Genomic DNA, 18,352 nt, shown 5'->3' with positions numbered 1-18,352 from the left:
ATTTTAAAAGTTATTTAGAGATATAGATGAAGAAGACGTGAAATGATATACGAATGTTATGAAGCATTGCACAAAATTAATATTTTGAGAGAATATATAAATGAAATTAGGGGTTAGTGTAAATAATTTTTAATATTCTCACATAGATAAAGTTAGGGGTTAGTGTAAATACTTTTAAATATTTTCATATAGATAAAGTTATAAGTGAGTAAGTTTCGTAAATAATTTTAAAAGTTATTGAGCACATAACTTTAAAAGTTATTTAAGGCTAGTATATATATATAAGATGGATGCATAATTTTTAAAAATTATTTAGGATATTATAATTTATTTATTTCAATTATATGTTTATCAGTAATAATTTTAATATTTATATTGAAATTAAATTTTAAATTTAATAAATACGTTATTATAATGTAATTTACAAATTTAGAAAATAATAAATTTTTTATTTTATTTTAAAAATCAAATTAATATACAATTTTCGTTATTCTAATTAGAAAGACTTTAATGTTTGATTAGTATCAGGAATTATAACCTTTAGCAATGTAGGGAGTAATAAAAAAAATAATGTAGAAATAGAAGAGTATCAACCTATTACATCAATTATTAACCATATGGATAATCAATGTATTAAAAAAAATTGTAGATAAGAAATGACTTTTAGTATAAGAAAACCAAGAAAAGTAATGTCAAAAACATCATTTGTAATAATAATGATATTAGTGTAGATATCTTAACTTCTGAATCTATCAAAGACAGAGAAAGATCCAAAGAAATGTAAGCCTCCTTTAAAATAGAAATCTTAAAAAAAATATTTGCACCTCAAACATAATGCAATGATAATCATATACTATAGTGGCATTTTTTGAACATTGAATATTGCTCAAAGTCCACTATGTAAAAATTCTCACTGTAGATTAACCTGATAATGCAATATACTAAAGAAAAATACTTTAATCTACTTCTACAATCAAACTTGCAGAAGCTTAATAGATTTGACCAAGATCAAGTAGAACACATCTTTTTCCGGAGAAAGAAAATTCATAATTTCTATTAATAAGAAATTACATGCTGTTGATGCCTGAAGGCATATGCTGTAATGTGGCACACATCCACTATCAAAATTAGTTGCAGTATTAACCCCAAAGGGTGTACAGTTTTTAGGTGCTGAGACCTTCAAGAAAATTTTAGAAGTAGTGCGTCTGTACATAAAGAGTTCCTATTTACTAGCATATACTGAAATATATACACTGTATAATCAAAAAGTTGTGATCATCCTCAATCTGATATAGAGGCCACTGCCTCACTGGAGAGCCCCATCTATATATGGCCTGTGAAAATATCGGTATGTCCCTGCTGGAGAAATTTCCTCGATCATCCACTCGCCTAGAGGACGATTCGTCGCTTCTTTCGAAAGCCGGTCAGCAGTTCCATTTCTTTCCCTGTAGATATGAGAAACAGATATCTGGTCAAAAAATGTTTTGAAAAAAACAATTTCTTCCAAGATATGTTTCAATGAGTATGCATGACAAACAGACGTGTTGTTACACCAATCAATCACAGTCTTTGAATCGCCAAATATTTGCAATTGCCGGCAGTTTTTCATGATAGCAAAATATAAAAGGTGACGTAGAGATATCAATTCTGCATGATTGTTTGTTCCGGGACCAAGTCCCATGCTAATCAGATAGCAATGCGAATCAGATAAGTGCAAGAGGATGCCGCCACCACAGTCGTGCTGTTGGGCGGCACCATCAAAAAAGGCCCACGACATATCTTTATTTATCTGCTCCTGTCAAATGTTTTTGGGCTGATTAAGACTGATCTCGTTTGGTAGTTCTGAGTATGCCGCACAGATAATAGGGTGGAGGAGGTTCCAATTGACTGTTCTGTTCTAAAAAATGATAGTGTTCCTCTTGACCCATATATACCAAGAAACTAGAAGGGGGAGGTTCCTAGGCTTTCCTGCCGCCACTGTGGTCCACCACTGATCCCACGCTGAGTTTATATCCACCCCATGCCAGTCCGCATTTAAATTTAGAGATTGAATGACCTGTGACCAGATATTCCTAGTAGTCAGACATGAGAGGAATAGATCTTGTGTCATTTCTTCATCATGCAGGCACATTACACATCGGGAGGGTCCCGAGAAAGCCCTTTTTTTTTAAAAGAACCAGTGGGGACTTTGTTCTCTAAGATGTTCCACATCAGCAACCTGGTTCTTGGAGGAGCATTCAGTTTCCATAGAGAGACCCACCAGCTTTTGAGGTTGTCATGTTTTCTATCTGCAATGATTTTATCATAGCCCATCTTCGGCGAATATTGACCAGATTTTTCTAGAGCCCATATGAGTTCATCCTCGTCTACCCTTAATCTAATATGGGTCTCATTTAGGGCCTATATATATTGCTTCTAATCATCATTCTACTCAAAAGGTATGTTCCAGTGTTGTTCATTTAACCAGGCCTGTGAAAAGATTGTGGAATTTTGTTGGTCGCCAATCTGTGAAAGAAATTTTATGCCTCTGTTATTTAAATAGAGTACTAGACCATCTAGTAATCTGTGGGAGTTTCCGCATCCCGGCCATGGGTCAATATCAATGTGGACAGAAGAGCCATTGCCAATGTTCCATAACAGGCTATCTTTTATTATGGGCATAGCATTTAGAATAGCGCTCCATATCCCAGAGATGCCTTGTCTATTCCAATTGGGCCTTTGGATCCAGTCAGTGATGGTCAATGGCCAAATATATTTGTGATGTATGACATCCGCCCATAGATTATTTGGTTTCAATAAAAGCCATCCTTGTTTTGCAGCCAAAGCTTTTGCAAAGGCCGGGAGAGTTTTTAGTCCCCACCCTCCAAGAGGAGCTGATCATCTGGCCAACAAAGAATTTGAAGGGGGAGCGGGGTTCTTAGTAGTTCCACTGACTTGTAGTAAAATGGGTAGATGATCGGATAAACCGCCCATGCCTACCCATTGTCTGTACAGGGGTAGTTTATGGATGAGGTCTTCATGTATAAGGAATCTGTCCAATCTCCGACCCAAAGTAGCTTCCCTCGTTCTCCTGTTATGCCAAGTGGGGACCTTCTTGTTCATGGGGATATCAACAAGCTTGTGAGAGTCCAGTAACATACTCATCTTCTCCGAGATAGGGTCCAATTGAGCATGATGTCCCCAGGATACCCCCACCCCCAAGGAGAAGTTAAATCTCTGCCCATAATGGTAGAATTTGTGACAAGATTATTTTCTAATAGATTGTGCCAAAAGGCCAGTCTGTTCTGATTTGGGGCGTAAACGTTGATGACTTTTAATGTTAGCCCAAGTTATCCCATGAAGATATCCATACGAATAAAGCCCCATCCACCCCAGGTTGATATGATCTTGACAGTCCTAGGGTTTATGCCAATAGCTAGGCCGCCTGATCTGCCATTTGCATCCATGCCTTAAAAAGTCCAACCCGACAGGATGGTTTGTAGAGTTTTCACAGAGATGTCCGAAGAGCATAGAGTCTCCTATAGGAAGAGGATGTCACATCTGGATTCCCGAGTCAGCCTTTTGGGAGCCAAACGCTTTTTGGGGTTGGCCAATCCTCTGCAATTGTAGGAGAGCCAAACCATGGGGAACCAAGGGCAAAGGGCTCAATTGCTCTGAGCGCCCTCTCAATAGTGCATTGTCGTCCTTGTGCTACATCTGCCACAATAGTCTGAATGGCTGATTTGATTTTGGATGGACGGCCCCTAGATGGTTTATGTTTAGAAGCCCGTCCAGGGGATGATCCCAAACCCAAAAATTTTGGTCGGACTCGAGGTCGAAGGTGGTATGGGTGCGATCCTAAACCAGTATGGGAGGAAGAAGGGTTGGGGTGAGAGGATGCCATCCTGAGAGAGGAGGTAGTGGTGGAGAAAGTGGGTGGGAGAGGGGCAATGGAACATGGAATAGAGGGGATAGAGCCCGAATCGGAGGATGGAGGGTGTAGAGATGAGTGCAATATATAAAACATAACTTCTGAAAAAAGTGCAGATGTTATGGAGATCAAGTAGAACACATATAACTAGAAGAAGAATCAATACACATGAAACACATAAAATACGCACGGGAAAGCCTCAGCTAAAAACCCCGCTATCTATATTATAATACAAGTGGAAATATCTCAGGATTACACAAAGCTTTACCTCACAAGCTATCCAGCTCTTAGTACAATCCCTCACTACTGCTCATAGACATAATGGACAACACATATGCCTTCCTTCAATCCTCCAAGCCTCCTATTTCCTTGCATAGTTTCTTCTGGTTCCTCTAGCTGCAACCTGTGTGAATAATCCTCTCACACACAACACTGGCCTCTGAAATAATTGTGCAATCCTGAAGGAGATAATTCCTTCTGCATGGATGATTTTCCTTTATTGGAAAATTCCTCCAACTGATAGTACATTGTCCCTTCCTTTAATCTCAACTGGGTCTTTCTCTGAACTGACATGCATTGGTTATTTATGAGAGAATATTCAGTTATCTGGAGAACACTAGTTGCATGCATGCATGCTTTAACTGACTGAACTCACAATTATTTCCTCCAACTATTTGGAACTAATTTAACTGGACTTAACTCAGTTAACTGAGTTAACTAATTACAACCCAAATACAACTCATCCTTATCTCCTTAATTAAGGGATAACTTCCTCAATCAAAGGGATAACTGTTGCATGTCTTCACAAATACTTCATGTTTCATTTTCTCCAACTAATTAACTCAAGATGAATTAATTCATTATTTTACAAACAACTACTAAGATCAAATTCGAATTTAATTCTCAATTTTAATTTAGGGACTAATTAAAATTGGAATCTATCTCGAAATGCTATTTATAGCAATGCTATTTTTAACATTTCTATTTTTTCATTCCTTGTTGCTATTTTCCACATTGGTACCTGAAATGCTATCTATAGCAATGCTATTTATAGCATTTCTTGTTGGTATTTTCAACACTCCCTCTCAACAAGGAAGACATTCAACTTGAACCTAATCACGAACCTTTGGAATGTTCTGCATGCAACACTTCTCTCAAGTGTTTTTGCTTCAAAAAAATTCAGATCTTCTCTGCAAACTCGCAACCCATTTTTTATTTTTATTTTTATTTTTAACTTTGAATTCTATTTTTTGTATACTGTTCACTGCTCCGATAAACTCAGCTCTGATACCATGTAGAAATTCTCACTGTAGATTAACCTGATAATGCAATATACTAAAGAAAAATACTTTAATCTACTTCTACAATCAAACTTGTGGAAGCTTAAGAGATTTGAGCAAGATCAAGTAGAATGCATATAACCAGAAGAAGAATCAATACACATGAAACACAGAAAATACTCAGGGGAAAGCCTCAGCTAAAAACCCTGCTATATGTATGATCATACCAATGAAAATATCTCAGGATTACAAAAAGCTTTAGCTCACAAGCTATCCAACTCTCAGTACAATCCCTCACTACTGCTCATAGAAAAAATAGACAACACATATGCCTTCCTTCAGTCCTCCAAGCCTCCTATTTCCTTGTGCAGTTTCTCCTGGGTCCTCTAGCTGCAACCTATGTCAATAATCCTCTCACACACAATACTGACCTTTGAAATAACTGCGCAATCCTGAAGGAGATAATTCCTTCTGCATGGATGAGTTTCCTTTATAAGAAAATTCCTCCAACTGATAGTACGCTATCCCTTTCTTTAATCTCATCTGGGTCTTTCTCTAAATTGACATGCATTGGTTGTTTATGCGAGAATATTCAGTTATCTGGAGAACACTAGTTGCATGCATGCATGCATTAACTGACTGAACTCACAATTAGTTTCTCCAACTGTTTGGAACTAATTTAACTGGACTTAACTCAGTTAACTGAGCTAACTAATTACAGCTCAAATACAACTCATCCTTATCTCCTTAATTAAGGGATAACTTCCTCAATCAAAGGGATAACTATTGCATGTCTTCACAAAGACTTCATGTTTCATTTTCTCCAAGTAATTAACTCAAGATGAATTAATTAATTATTTTACAAACAACTGCTAAGATCAAATTCGAATTTTAATTCTCAATTTTAATTTAGGGACTAATTAAAATTGGAATCTATCCTGAAATGCTATTTATAACAATGTTATTTTTAGCATTTCTATTTTTTCATTTCTTGTTGCTATTTTCCACACTAGTACCTAAAATATTATCTATAGCAATGCTATTTATAGCATTTTTTGTTGCTATTTTCAACACACTATGTTCAAAAATAAGCATCACTTCCACCCAAACTTGGGCCAACGTTCGTGAAGTAAGCCCTATGTTCTTTGAATGTATTTCCTTTATACATGCGGGGGTGCTTCTCATCAATCAATCCCCGAGGATCACGAATTTAGCTTCGTCCGACATAAACATAAAGAACGCAGTTGACAACCTCCTCGGTTTACATCCTCCATACAACACGTGGTGCTTTGGGCTACGATATATGAAATTACTCCACATCTTCCATTTACAAAAATAATTCAATTATGTATTTTACTTCTGCAACATAATTCTAAAGAAACATGTGTTGCAATGTTTGGCTAGTAGAGAGTCACTTATTTTAACAACAAAGGATCGAGGCAAGGGCTTTCTATTAACCCACTCTTCTTCCTTTGCTTGGATTTGAAGACCACCCACATCATCTTGGTACAAAATAGTAAGGCAACTAATGTATGTATGAGCTTCAGAGAATATTTGATGATCCCCAGCTGCTACTTCTAGGCTCTTGTTATTATGATAGAAATTCATGTGAATATGAAAGTCACAATTATCGAAGGGGGTTGATCTATAGTGTTTAGAGACATCGGCACCCAAACTGGAAATAATGAGTTTTAGGATCCAATGTGATAACTCCCTCAACTAGAATTTATATTCCTGGATATGCTCACTTCATCATTACAAATTATCAGAAACAACGAATGAATCACCAGCTCAACAAAACAACTTAATGATATGATAAACTTTAATGTAATGACTTGAGCCTTCCTTCAGATTCCATGTCAATGCAATTTCTAAATAGTACAAAGAACCTTTACACCATATCACCCACCAAGCTTAGGGTTCATAAACCAAACTTCTCCATTTCTCTAGGCAGTTTCCAGATTGAACAAAGGAGTAAGACGAAATGAAAGTAGAACCCACATAAGTTCTTTTAACTTTTCTATAATCATCATTATTTTTTTGTTAGCTTTAGTTTCAATGCACTATTGAGTTTGGATACATGTCTTTTGACAACTAAATTTTTTTGGATAAATGTAAATACTATTTTCATAATTTTATTTAAAATAAATTTAGTTTATTTGATTTTTTTTAAAGAGTTATATTATATTGTATCAACTGGAGAACGGGGTAGAACCCTTACATCAAGAGATGGATCTTCTTCTACCATAGACCATAAATTCTCACTAAACATTCTATTTTTTGTTGGTCTTTTCCATGCAAGGGTTCTTATATTATTTATCTTATATATATGCCAAAAGACTCCATAATATTTAGCAAAAAACTGTAACATTCAAATAGTCAATATTGCATGATCTCTAGCTTCCTTTTCCATGCTTTCTTTAGTTGTTTGTTCAATCTAAACTGCTTCTTCCTTCAGTGTATCAGAATCTCCCATAAACTGGTCATAGAGGCCGCTAGATTGTTGTTCTTCACTGGTGTCTAAAGGGAGGGGATCGTGAAGTCCATAGAATTATTTCAGAACTCCAACAGTTGCCAATTCCGCTTTGAGATCGATGCCATCCACATTAATTGTCAACGTGTCTACTGTCTTTGCCAGCGTGGTCACCATAATCTGGAGGCACTCCACTTCCTTCCTTAATTCTTCGACCTGGCAGTTTATCAGTGTAAAATGCTAATGAGCTTCCATAATAAACTCCTCTACGAGCTTTAAGATCAAGCCCAATATTTCCTCCAGTGCACTTAACAATAATTCCTTTATGCCCTTCTCACTACTATCTGCACTCGGGGAAGCCATTTTGCTAAGCACTGAGACTTTAACCAATGTCATTGCGTAGTTTAGAGGGAGAGTACCTCTTATATACTGCCTGTTCCTAGCTCTTGAAGCTCCAACGACCATCATTTCAGAGTTAATGCTCCTAACCTACAACTGCATCGAAATACCACCAAATCCCTATAATATATTTGTTGTCCTATTTCCAACTGGAATGAATTGATATGGAAATGGCGTTGACAATTAATACCAATGACAATGCATTAATAAGGGGTAGTCTAATTCCCCACTTGTCCTCCCACATATTGTTTAACCTATAATTTCCTTCTTTGTAAACCTCATCACGACACGACGTATTTTATTTTTATTTTTAAAATTTAAGAGAATTTTTTTATAAAATTGTATATTTCCATTATTTAAAAATTATTTTTAAATAAATAAATAAATTTAGTGACTTAATAATCCTATCTAAAATATTATAGCTATATAAATTACAAGGATTAAATTTACTATTCCAAAAATTCTCTACCAAAATTTCAATAAACTTGGAAAAAAATAACATCAAATAGTCAACTATACATTTCAAATATATGTAATATCATACAACAAAATCTAACTGCTCAAAGTGAACGCCAAAGCCTTGCTATTATCATAGCAATAACACAAATATATAATAAATCCTTTCATGTGATCACAAAGCCACTTGGCATCATCATTGCAGCTTGCAGTTTGTCATCAAAGATTCTTTGATTTATTAAGGGAGAAGAGACTTTGAAGGCAGGTCAGAATTCAACGTAATATTTAAGGGACAGAGACTATGAAGACACGTAATTAAACTTCATGATATATAAAGCATAGCATTGTTTTTTATTTTGTTGGTGAACAAGTCATTCTATTATCAAACATTGGAGGGGGCATAGGCTCAACCTAAATATGAAATTAAGAAAAAAAACAAACAAATTACTCGAGAAAGATTAAAAATCACTTATTACGTTGAAATCATCAACCATAGAGAGAATTTCCGTATAAAAAATCTTTGTTATAGGTATATTAAAAAAAATGGTGTAGTTAAGCCTTAAGTGTAACAAAATCAAGAAAATTAATGTCAAAGATACACTCTATAATTATATTAGTGTAAAATATTAACCTTAAATCTATCAAACACAAAACAAAGAGAAAAATCAACATAAATTTAAACCTGCTTTAAAATGCAAAAACTTTAAAAAGTTTTAAATCTCAATCATAATGCAATCATAATCATATACTATACTGATATTTTTTTAGCATTGAATGTCGTTCAAAGTCCATTATATTCGGAAATAAGCATCACTTCTGCCTAAACTTGGCCCAACCTTCCTGAAGTACGCCCTCAGTCTTTGAATGTAAATGCTTTGTACACGCGGGGGCTTTTGTCATCAATCAATTCTTGAGGAGCACAAATTTCAGCTTCGTCTTGCACAAACATAAATAAGGCAATCGACAACCTCCTCACTTTACATCCCCCATACACCACGCGGTGTTCTGCGCTACGGTATCTGCAATTACTCTACATCTGCCATTTACAAACATCATTCAATTATATTTTGTTCTACTTCTAAAACATATTTCTAATTTCTAAAGAAAGATGCGTTGCAGTGTTTGACCTGTAGACAGTCGCCAATATTAACAGCGAAGGATCCAGGCAAGGGCTTTGTATTAACCCACTCTCCTTCCTTTGTTCGGATCTGAAGACCACCCACATCATCTTGGTACAAAATAGTAAGGCACCCAATGTCTGTATGAGCTTTAGAGAATATCTGATGATCCTTAGTTGTTTCTTCCAGGTTTTTGTTATTATAATAGAAATTCATGCGGATTTGGAATTCACAAATTTCGAAGAGGGCTGATCTATAATGTTTAGGGACGTCACCACCCAAAGTGGAAATAATGAGTTTTAGGATCTCATGTGACAACTCCCTCAACTCGCTTTTATATTCTTGGATATGTTCGCTTCATCATAACAAATTATCAGACAAAATGAACAAAATAAATCACCAATTCAATAAAACAACCCAATTATTTAGATTAGATGTTTCTAGAATCTCCATCATGTCTAATATATTACCTTAATCTGATCTATCTATCTAAAATCCCGTGAAACTCCTCCCTATTATTAATAAATTAACACTGAAATAAATTTATCCAAGTTAAAATGAAACTATATTAATATTGTATAATCAATCTGATCTATCTATCTAAAATCCCGTGAAACGCCTCCCTATTATTAATAAATTAACACTGAAATAAATTTATCCAAGTTAAAATGAAACTATATTAATATTGTATAATCTATATATAGCCATCAAAATTACATAATTTGAAAGAAAAAAAAAAAGAAAATCAGTGTTTCATAAACATACCAAAATCTATGATTTCCTCGGGGCCGCAACTTGGAAGAGACTTGATGGAGTATATGGTTATTGGGAAAAATCATGCTCTCAGGCGCCGATTCTTTTGCCATGGGACGTATCTCCAGCTGGATATAACCAGTAAAATGGACTTTTCTTTCATATCAGTTGGTAGTGAAAACATATCCCGAGCAATGGAATCTACTGTTCCAATAAGAGTTGGGTTGATTCCATGGTTGATCACATGGAAAAACCCCCATTGTTGGCAAGCGTCCCTCAATTTTTGAAGCTCTTCATCGCTTCTCCTCACTTCCTGCTCATCGCTTTCTGCTTTGGATTTCCAGTGAAGGGCCGCAAGATCCATGCTTCAAAATTAGATTTGGGTTCACAACAAACGAAGGATTGAAGCGTTGAACAACTGGATTAAAGGAAGGAAACAGATGGAATAGATCTGCATTCAAGTCAACGTTCCTACTTTGTGGATACATTTTGGAATATTCGCTTTAAGAAATTAAAAATTAAATTAGCTGGCTTTTATTTTTTTTATATAATAATTTATATCAAAATAATTTTTTTAATTTAACCATGTATAATTAAAAAGAAAACACAAGTGGCTACGGATTTGAATATATATGGACCTGTGTCTAAAAAATTAGTAACTTCCTCAATTCGGAACTCCATTATATTCACTGACCTTGAACTTTTAAATCTATTTTGAATATCTGTGTGCCAAATATTTAAGTTGGTAAGTTAGATTAGTTTAGATTTATTAAGATACAAAATTTGAAGAAATATTTATATCTAAAAGATTTGATTTTCTCTATTAATATTTTTCTCTATTAATAAAACAAGAATAAACAACTTAACATCTACGACAATGTGATAGAGATTTTCATTTTCTTCAATTTTGGTGAAGCCCAATCAACTAAGACAACTGTCGATCCGAGTGTACTATACTTGAGGCACCTGTTTAAGACCATACAATGATCCCCTGAGTCTCCACACATGTGTCTCTCGATCATATGTCTGAAATCCTTCATCGAAATTGACTTATATCCTCATAGCTATCATTCACACTGAAGTTAAATACACCTGGTAATTGTGTGGAGTTTAGATGTATCCTACAAAAAATCCCAACTTTGTTGTAAGCTAAAGTTTCTTTCTCAAATCCTTGGAGACATTGACAATAAATTGAAGATCCAAAAATTATGAAATGAGACACATGAGTCCTCCCAGGGAAAGCTTCCTCCGGTGTGATCATTCCAAGTATTCTATGAGGACTTTGATTCTGCAAGTAGACTATTGTGTTGCATGCTTCTACCCATAGATGTAATGGCATCCCTTAATCATGCAACATGGTTCTCTCTGCTCCCACTATTCTCTTGTTCTTCCTCTCAGCTACGACATTCTGATGTTGTTGGCATTATGGTTCAAGTGTTGTCCTTGATGGCAACTCACTCAGTGGATGGTACAGGTGCTCAAAGGTTAGTACAGGTGATGGCAACTCAATCAGAAGACAGATCTCAGTACAGCATGGCAAGAAAGCTCATACACGCTCTTTCGTTAAGCCCAAGTCGCGTGTACACGCAAGTTAGATTCAGAAAAAGCGCGTGTATGTGGAAAGGTTCCTTTGGTTCATGGTGGTTAGACCTTGGAAGTTGTGCCTATGATTTCGGACCATTATGTCTCGACGGGCGTGTCGATCCCTAGTTTTAAAGTTGATGGTATTGTGTTACTATGGTTTTGGCTCTTGGTATTGAGAAAGGCCTAAGGCTATATAAGGAGAAGAAGATCATTAGGCAAAGATCATCTTTCGACAAGGCATGAATATCTAAGAGAGAAAGAGATCTGATATGCAGGTTCTAAGTTGGTTGATCTGAGCTAAGGAGAGATCTCATCGGTTGATGGAGAACTAGATCTAAGGAGAGATCGGGATCAAATGGTTTGAAATGGACTATCATGTTATGGTTGATTATGCGTATTTCTAGATCTGCATATTGTCGCAATGTTACGTTCTGAGTCTAACTAATATCTGGTACAGCTGCAAGTTGAGAAAGTTTATTTTTAGATCTGTACGCAGGTTGGCTTCGGTAAAAGCGCGTGTATACGCGGTTTCTGCTCATTAAAGTAGCGTATATCTTTTGAAGCTTGATTTGGGTTTACAGTGGGATCTGACTGTTATTACAGAGTTCTGTAGTCTACTCTGTGTTCTGGTAACTGGTGATTGACAGGGTTCAGTGGTTCAGTGATTCAAAGTTGGTTGTTTTATGCTTCAATGATCTGTTGTGAAAATTGAATGAATTGTGGTCTTCAGATTGTAATGTTGTGCTTCAGGAATATCCAAGTCTGAAAATGTATGAAAAGTGATACCTGGAAGAAGGAAGATTGTAGGTCAGCACCTACGTACTAGTATCTTGGCTAGTACAAAAGAAAAAGGGGGTTGGAGCTCCCTTCCAAGGAAGTTTGGAGAACGAGAGAAGGTTGAAGCCTTCTGCAGGTTGTAGCCTGCGTACTGGTATAAGGCTGCACCAGTACAAAAGATTGTAAACTGAAGTTTCATATTAAGAAAGATAGAGACAACTTGCAGCAGGTGGTTTTCACCCACATTGGGTTTCCACCTTATATCTTGGTGTTCATGTGTGTGGCTTTTTATCTGTTCTGTTATACTGCACATGTTTACTGTTAATATGATGAATAATGTCCTGATGCACTTAATTGAAGAATAAGCCAACTAAATTGTGAGTTTTCTGCTTATACGCTGTTTTACTTCGTCACAGTAGCGTGTACACGCTGGTTCACTTAACTGAAGTAGCGTATATGTTTTGGGCATTTGAAAAGTTTGATTAATCTGATAATACTGATTCACCCCCCCTCTCAGTATTATTTCCAACAATTGGTATCAGAGCAGGTCCTTCAGAGAAGCTTGATCGCTTGAAGGAAGATCATTCATCATGAGCAACTACGAGAAAGAAGCATCAATCAGGCCACCGGTTTTTGATGGAACAAATTTCAATTATTGGAAGGTAAGAGTTACTGCATATCTTCAATCTCTTGGTACAGAAGTTTGGGACATTGTAGAAAAAGGCTATGCTTTTCCTTCAGCTACTCCTACAGATCCAGATGAAAAAAAGGCATATGAAACAAATGCAAAAGCAGTCGCTACCCTATTAGGAAGTATATCTCAAACAGAATTCATGAAGGTCATGCACTTCAAATCAGCAAAAGAAATATGGGACAAAATGATCACTAGCTATGAAGGAGATGAACAGGTAAAGGAAGCTAAACTTCAAACACTCAGGATTCAATATGAGACTCTCAGGATGTATAATGATGAAAGTGTGGCTAATTATTTTCTCCGGGTAGATGAGATTGTTAATTGTATGAAAAACTTGGGTGAAGAAATAAGAGAAACTATAGTAGTTCAAAAGGTTCTAAGATCTTTATCCCCCAAGTTTGAATCTAAAGTATCTGCAATAGAAGAAAAAGAAAATCTCCGTGTTCTCACTATGTCTCAGCTACATGGAATTCTAACCGCTTATGAAATGAGAAAGGGAGGTCCATCTGACAGAAGGGAAGCTGCTTTTAAGGCATCAGGAAAAGAAGATTACTATGAAGCAAGCCATGTTCCAGAAGAAGAGGAAGAAGAATCAAACTTTGTCAGAAATCTTCAAAGGGGTTCTGGAAGGTTCAGAGGTAAGCTACCTTTCAAATGTTTTGCTTGTGGGAAAGTAGGTCATTATGCTGCAAAATGTCCTTATAAGGATAAAGGAAAAGAACCTGCTAGATGGAACAAGAAACAAAGTGCAAATAGGAAAAGCTACTACACCCATGAAGATAGTGATGGCTTATCAAACAGTGATGAAGATGAACAAGGTAATAAATATAAGCTGTTAATGGCATTTGAAGATGATGATTATGAGGATGCTATAGATGTGGATAATCTCTATAATGAAATCACTAGACTCAAGAGAAGCATAGAAGAAAGGAATGTGATTATTGATACTTTGCAATTTCAAATTGATGAAAAGGAAAAACATCTTGAAAAACTAGAAGGTGAAATTGTTGGTCTCAGAAAAGAAATTGAGAAAACAAAAACTATTAATCTTAAATTTGTCAAAGGATCTGAAACCTTGGATGAGATTATTAGTGTGCAGCGGTCTCCTCTAAACAAAACAGGTTTGGGCTATAATGGAGAAACCTCTCAAGCATCCACCTCAAAAAGTTATCTTGATGCAGCAAGAGGAAATGAGCGGAAGAACAATGAAGATAATCAGGTAAAGCAAGGACGAGTTACAAACAGAAACTATCAGGGACAATCCTCCTTAAGGATGAACAAAAGCTACAACCAACCACAGGTAAAATCTTCTCAGTTTGGCTCAAGAATAGATGAAAATAGAAATTACAATCAGTTGGCTGGTAGATTCAATAACCGCAGAAGCTTCTTCAATGGACAATGCTTTTCTTGCCACAACTTTGGTCACAGAGCAGCTCAATGTGTTGCATATAAAACAATCATGACTAGGGAAGCTCAAAAACAAAGAAGTATGACAGGGATTACAAAAAGGACCTATAACAACTTTTCGGTGCTTGAAAATGAAGTTGAATGTTCTATTTGCAATAATTTTGGTCATAAAGACTCTGAATGCAGGAGCAGGTTTCAGGAGAAAAAGGAACAAGCCACAAGCACCAAAACATGGAGAATAAAGGAACCTCAAACAGAAAGATGTGGGATAGCATTTTATGCAGAAGGACAGGAAAATCTATGGTACATTGACAGTGGATGTTCGAAACATATGACAGGTGATAAAGAAAAACTTGAATCTTATTCTACTTTAGAAAAGGGAAAGAAAGTCTCTTTTGGAAATGATACTCCTGCTACTATAAAAGGAAAAGGTATTGCTCCTTTAAAAGAAAAGGTCAAGGCTGGAAATGTTTTGTATGTTGATGGATTGAAACATAATCTTCTAAGTGTCAGCCAGATGTGTGATCAAAAAACAGAGGTTATTTTCAGATCGAATGGATGTCTTGTTCGTGATCTTGATACAGGTAAAACAGTTCTCAAAGGCAAAAGAACTCCAAATAATCTGTACATATTTGAAGAAGAACAACAACAATGCTATCTTAGCAAGGATGAAGAGCACTGGTTATGGCATCGAAGGTTGGGACATCTAAGCTTCTCACAAATAAGGAAAGCATGCAAATATCAGGCAGTTCGCGATCTTCCAGATATCAAAATTCCAGACAACACCATATGCAAATCTTGTCAGTTTGGAAAGCAGACCAGAACTAACTTTCCAGAGAAGGAAGGGTCAGCTAGCTTGCCTCTTGAGCTAGTCCATACAGATGTATGTGGTCCATTTAGAAAAAGGTCACCTCGAGGAGAAGAATATCTGATATTATTCATTGATGATTTCTCAAGGTTTGTTTGGTTAGGGCTTATGAAGCACAAAGATGAAGCATTCGAAAAATTCAAATCCTTCAAAGCATTGGCCGAAAATGAATCAGGACACAAAATCAAGTGCCTCAGATCTGACAGAGGTGGGGAGTTCACATCAAATGAATTTTTTGATTTCTGCGATGAACATGGGATAAGAAGAGAATTCTCTACAGCTAGAACTCCTCAGCAAAATGGGGTTGTGGAAAGAATGAACAGAACTATCCAACAAATGGCTCGTGCTATGCTCGATGAATCAGGTACTCCTGCAACCTTCTGGGGAGAAGCCGCACATGCTGCTGTTATCATTCTTAACAAAACAAATGTCCGAGTAAACAGCACTCAAACACCTCATGAGCTTTGGAGTGGTAAAACTCCTTCCGTGAAGCATTTCAAAATCTTTGGGAGCAAATGTTATATTAAGAACACTGATGAGCAACTTGGCAAACTTGAACCTAGAGCAGATGAGGGCATTCTTCTTGGTTATTCTCCACATAGCAAAGCATACAAGTGCTACAATAAAAGACTTGGCAGAATTGTTGACAGTATTGATATAGTGGTTGATGAGAAGGGATATATTCCTAGGCAAGTTCATCATGAAGAAGATGAAGGTTACTCTCAAAGGCGAAATGATGAAGAAGAAGAACCTCAAGAAGAAGAAGAATCTCAAGAAGAACCAGAGGAGAAGACAAGAATAGAAGAAAAGACTCCATCCAGATATGTCCAAAAGAATCATCCAGAAACTCAGATTGTGGGGCAGAAAGAAGCAGGAGTACAAACAAGAAGGACACTTGCAGAAGCTTCAAGCTACTTGGCTCTACTCTCCTCCATTGAACCACAAAATGTGAAAGAAGCATGCAAAGATGAATGTTGGGTCAAAGCAATGGATGAAGAACTTGAGCAAATCGAAAGGAACAACACTTGGGAATTGGTTCCTAGACCAAAAGATAAGAATGTAATAGGAACAAAATGGGTCTTCAAGAATAAGTTAAATGAAAATGGAGAAGTAATTAGAAACAAGGCCAGACTTGTTTGTAAAGGGTATGCACAGCAAGAAGGAATAGATTTTGAAGAGACCTTTGCTCCTGTGGCAAGACTAGAGGCCATCCGAATGTTCCTTGCTCTCTCAAGCTTTCAAAACTTCAAGGTATTTCAAATGGACGTGAAATCAGCCTTCCTGAATGGAGACTTAGAAGAAGAAGTATATATTGAGCAGCCAGATGGGTTCATTCTTGGGAATGATCCAAACCTTGTATGCAGATTGAAAAAGGCTCTCTATGGGCTCAAACAAGCTCCAAGGGCTTGGTACTATCGGTTGGACAAATATCTTCACCAACAAGGCTTTTCAAAAGGATCAGCAGATAGCAATCTCTATATAAAAGTTGAAAATAACAAATTGCTAATTCTTGTTGTTTATGTAGATGATATTATTTTTGGCAGCAATGAAGAGACTATGAGTCAAAACTTTGCCTTGGTTATGCAGAAAGAATTCGAAATGTCACTTCTTGGAGAATTGACATATTTTCTTGGATTGCAAATCCAACAAAATGAAGGAGGTATCTTCTTGTCTCAAACCAAATACCTCAAGCAGATCTTGAAGAAGTATGGCATGGAAGAGTCAAAACCAGTATGTACACCCATGGTTACAGGATGCAGCCTCAGTGCAAATGATGAATCAGCAGCAGTCCACCAACCCACTTATAGATCCATGATTGGGAGTTTGCTTTATTTGACAGGTACTCGACCAGATATTACACATGCAGTAGGAATGGTTGGAAGATTTCAAGCCAACCCAAAGGAAACTCATCTTCAGGCAGTCAAAAGAATCTTCAAATATCTTCAAGGGACCCAAAACTATGGCTTATGGTATCCTAGAAATACTGATCTCACTCTTCATGCTTACACAGATGCAGATTGGGCTGGAAGTGTGGATGATAGGAAAAGCACAAGTGGAGGTGCTTTCTTCATGGGTTCCAGATTAGTATCTTGGTTCAGCAAGAAACAAAGTTCGATTGCCTTATCTACAGCTGAAGCAGAATATGTAGCTGCAGCATCTTGTTGTACACAACTTCTTTGGATGATGCAGACCTTGCAGGACTTTCAAATCACTTGCACTCCACCTGTCTCTATCTTATGTGATAATACAAGTGCAATCAGCATTTCAAAGAATCCAGTCATGCACTCAAAGACCAAGCACATACCAATCAAGTACCATTTTCTTCGGGAACAAGTGCTTGAACAGAAGGTCAAGTTGGAGTATGTTCCTTCTAAGGAGCAAGTTGCTGATATTCTCACAAAACCATTGCCCAGGGAAACTTTTGAATATCTCAGACAAAAGCTGGGAGTAGTTAATGCTTCATCCTGTTGTTGAAATTTGTTTGTTCTACAGAAAAGTTGGTATACGCAGGTTACGGAAGTAATATTAGCGTATACACGCGGATTCATGGTGGGAAAGTCGCGTGTATGCTGGACGCTTGTTGCAGAAAGAATATCCGCGTACATACGCTGTTTTATACAGGAGAAAACGCG

General features: G+C 36.6%; 1 pseudogene; it reads right to left on the bottom strand.

The window, feature by feature from the left end:
• Positions 1–7,741: 7,741 nt before the first annotated feature.
• On the bottom strand, positions 7,742–10,753 carry LOC149154431 (C4-beta,C20-epoxidase-like; annotated as a pseudogene).
• Between the last annotated feature and the right edge of the window lie 7,599 nt (positions 10,754–18,352).

The sequence above is a fragment of the Pinus tabuliformis genome, chromosome 9 (genome assembly GCF_031772625.1).
Source record: "Pinus tabuliformis cultivar Carrire ecotype Pingquan chromosome 9, CPIR1, whole genome shotgun sequence".
Taxonomy (NCBI): Eukaryota; Viridiplantae; Streptophyta; class Pinopsida; order Pinales; family Pinaceae; genus Pinus; species Pinus tabuliformis.
This window is presented reverse-complemented; position numbering and strand designations above follow the sequence as displayed.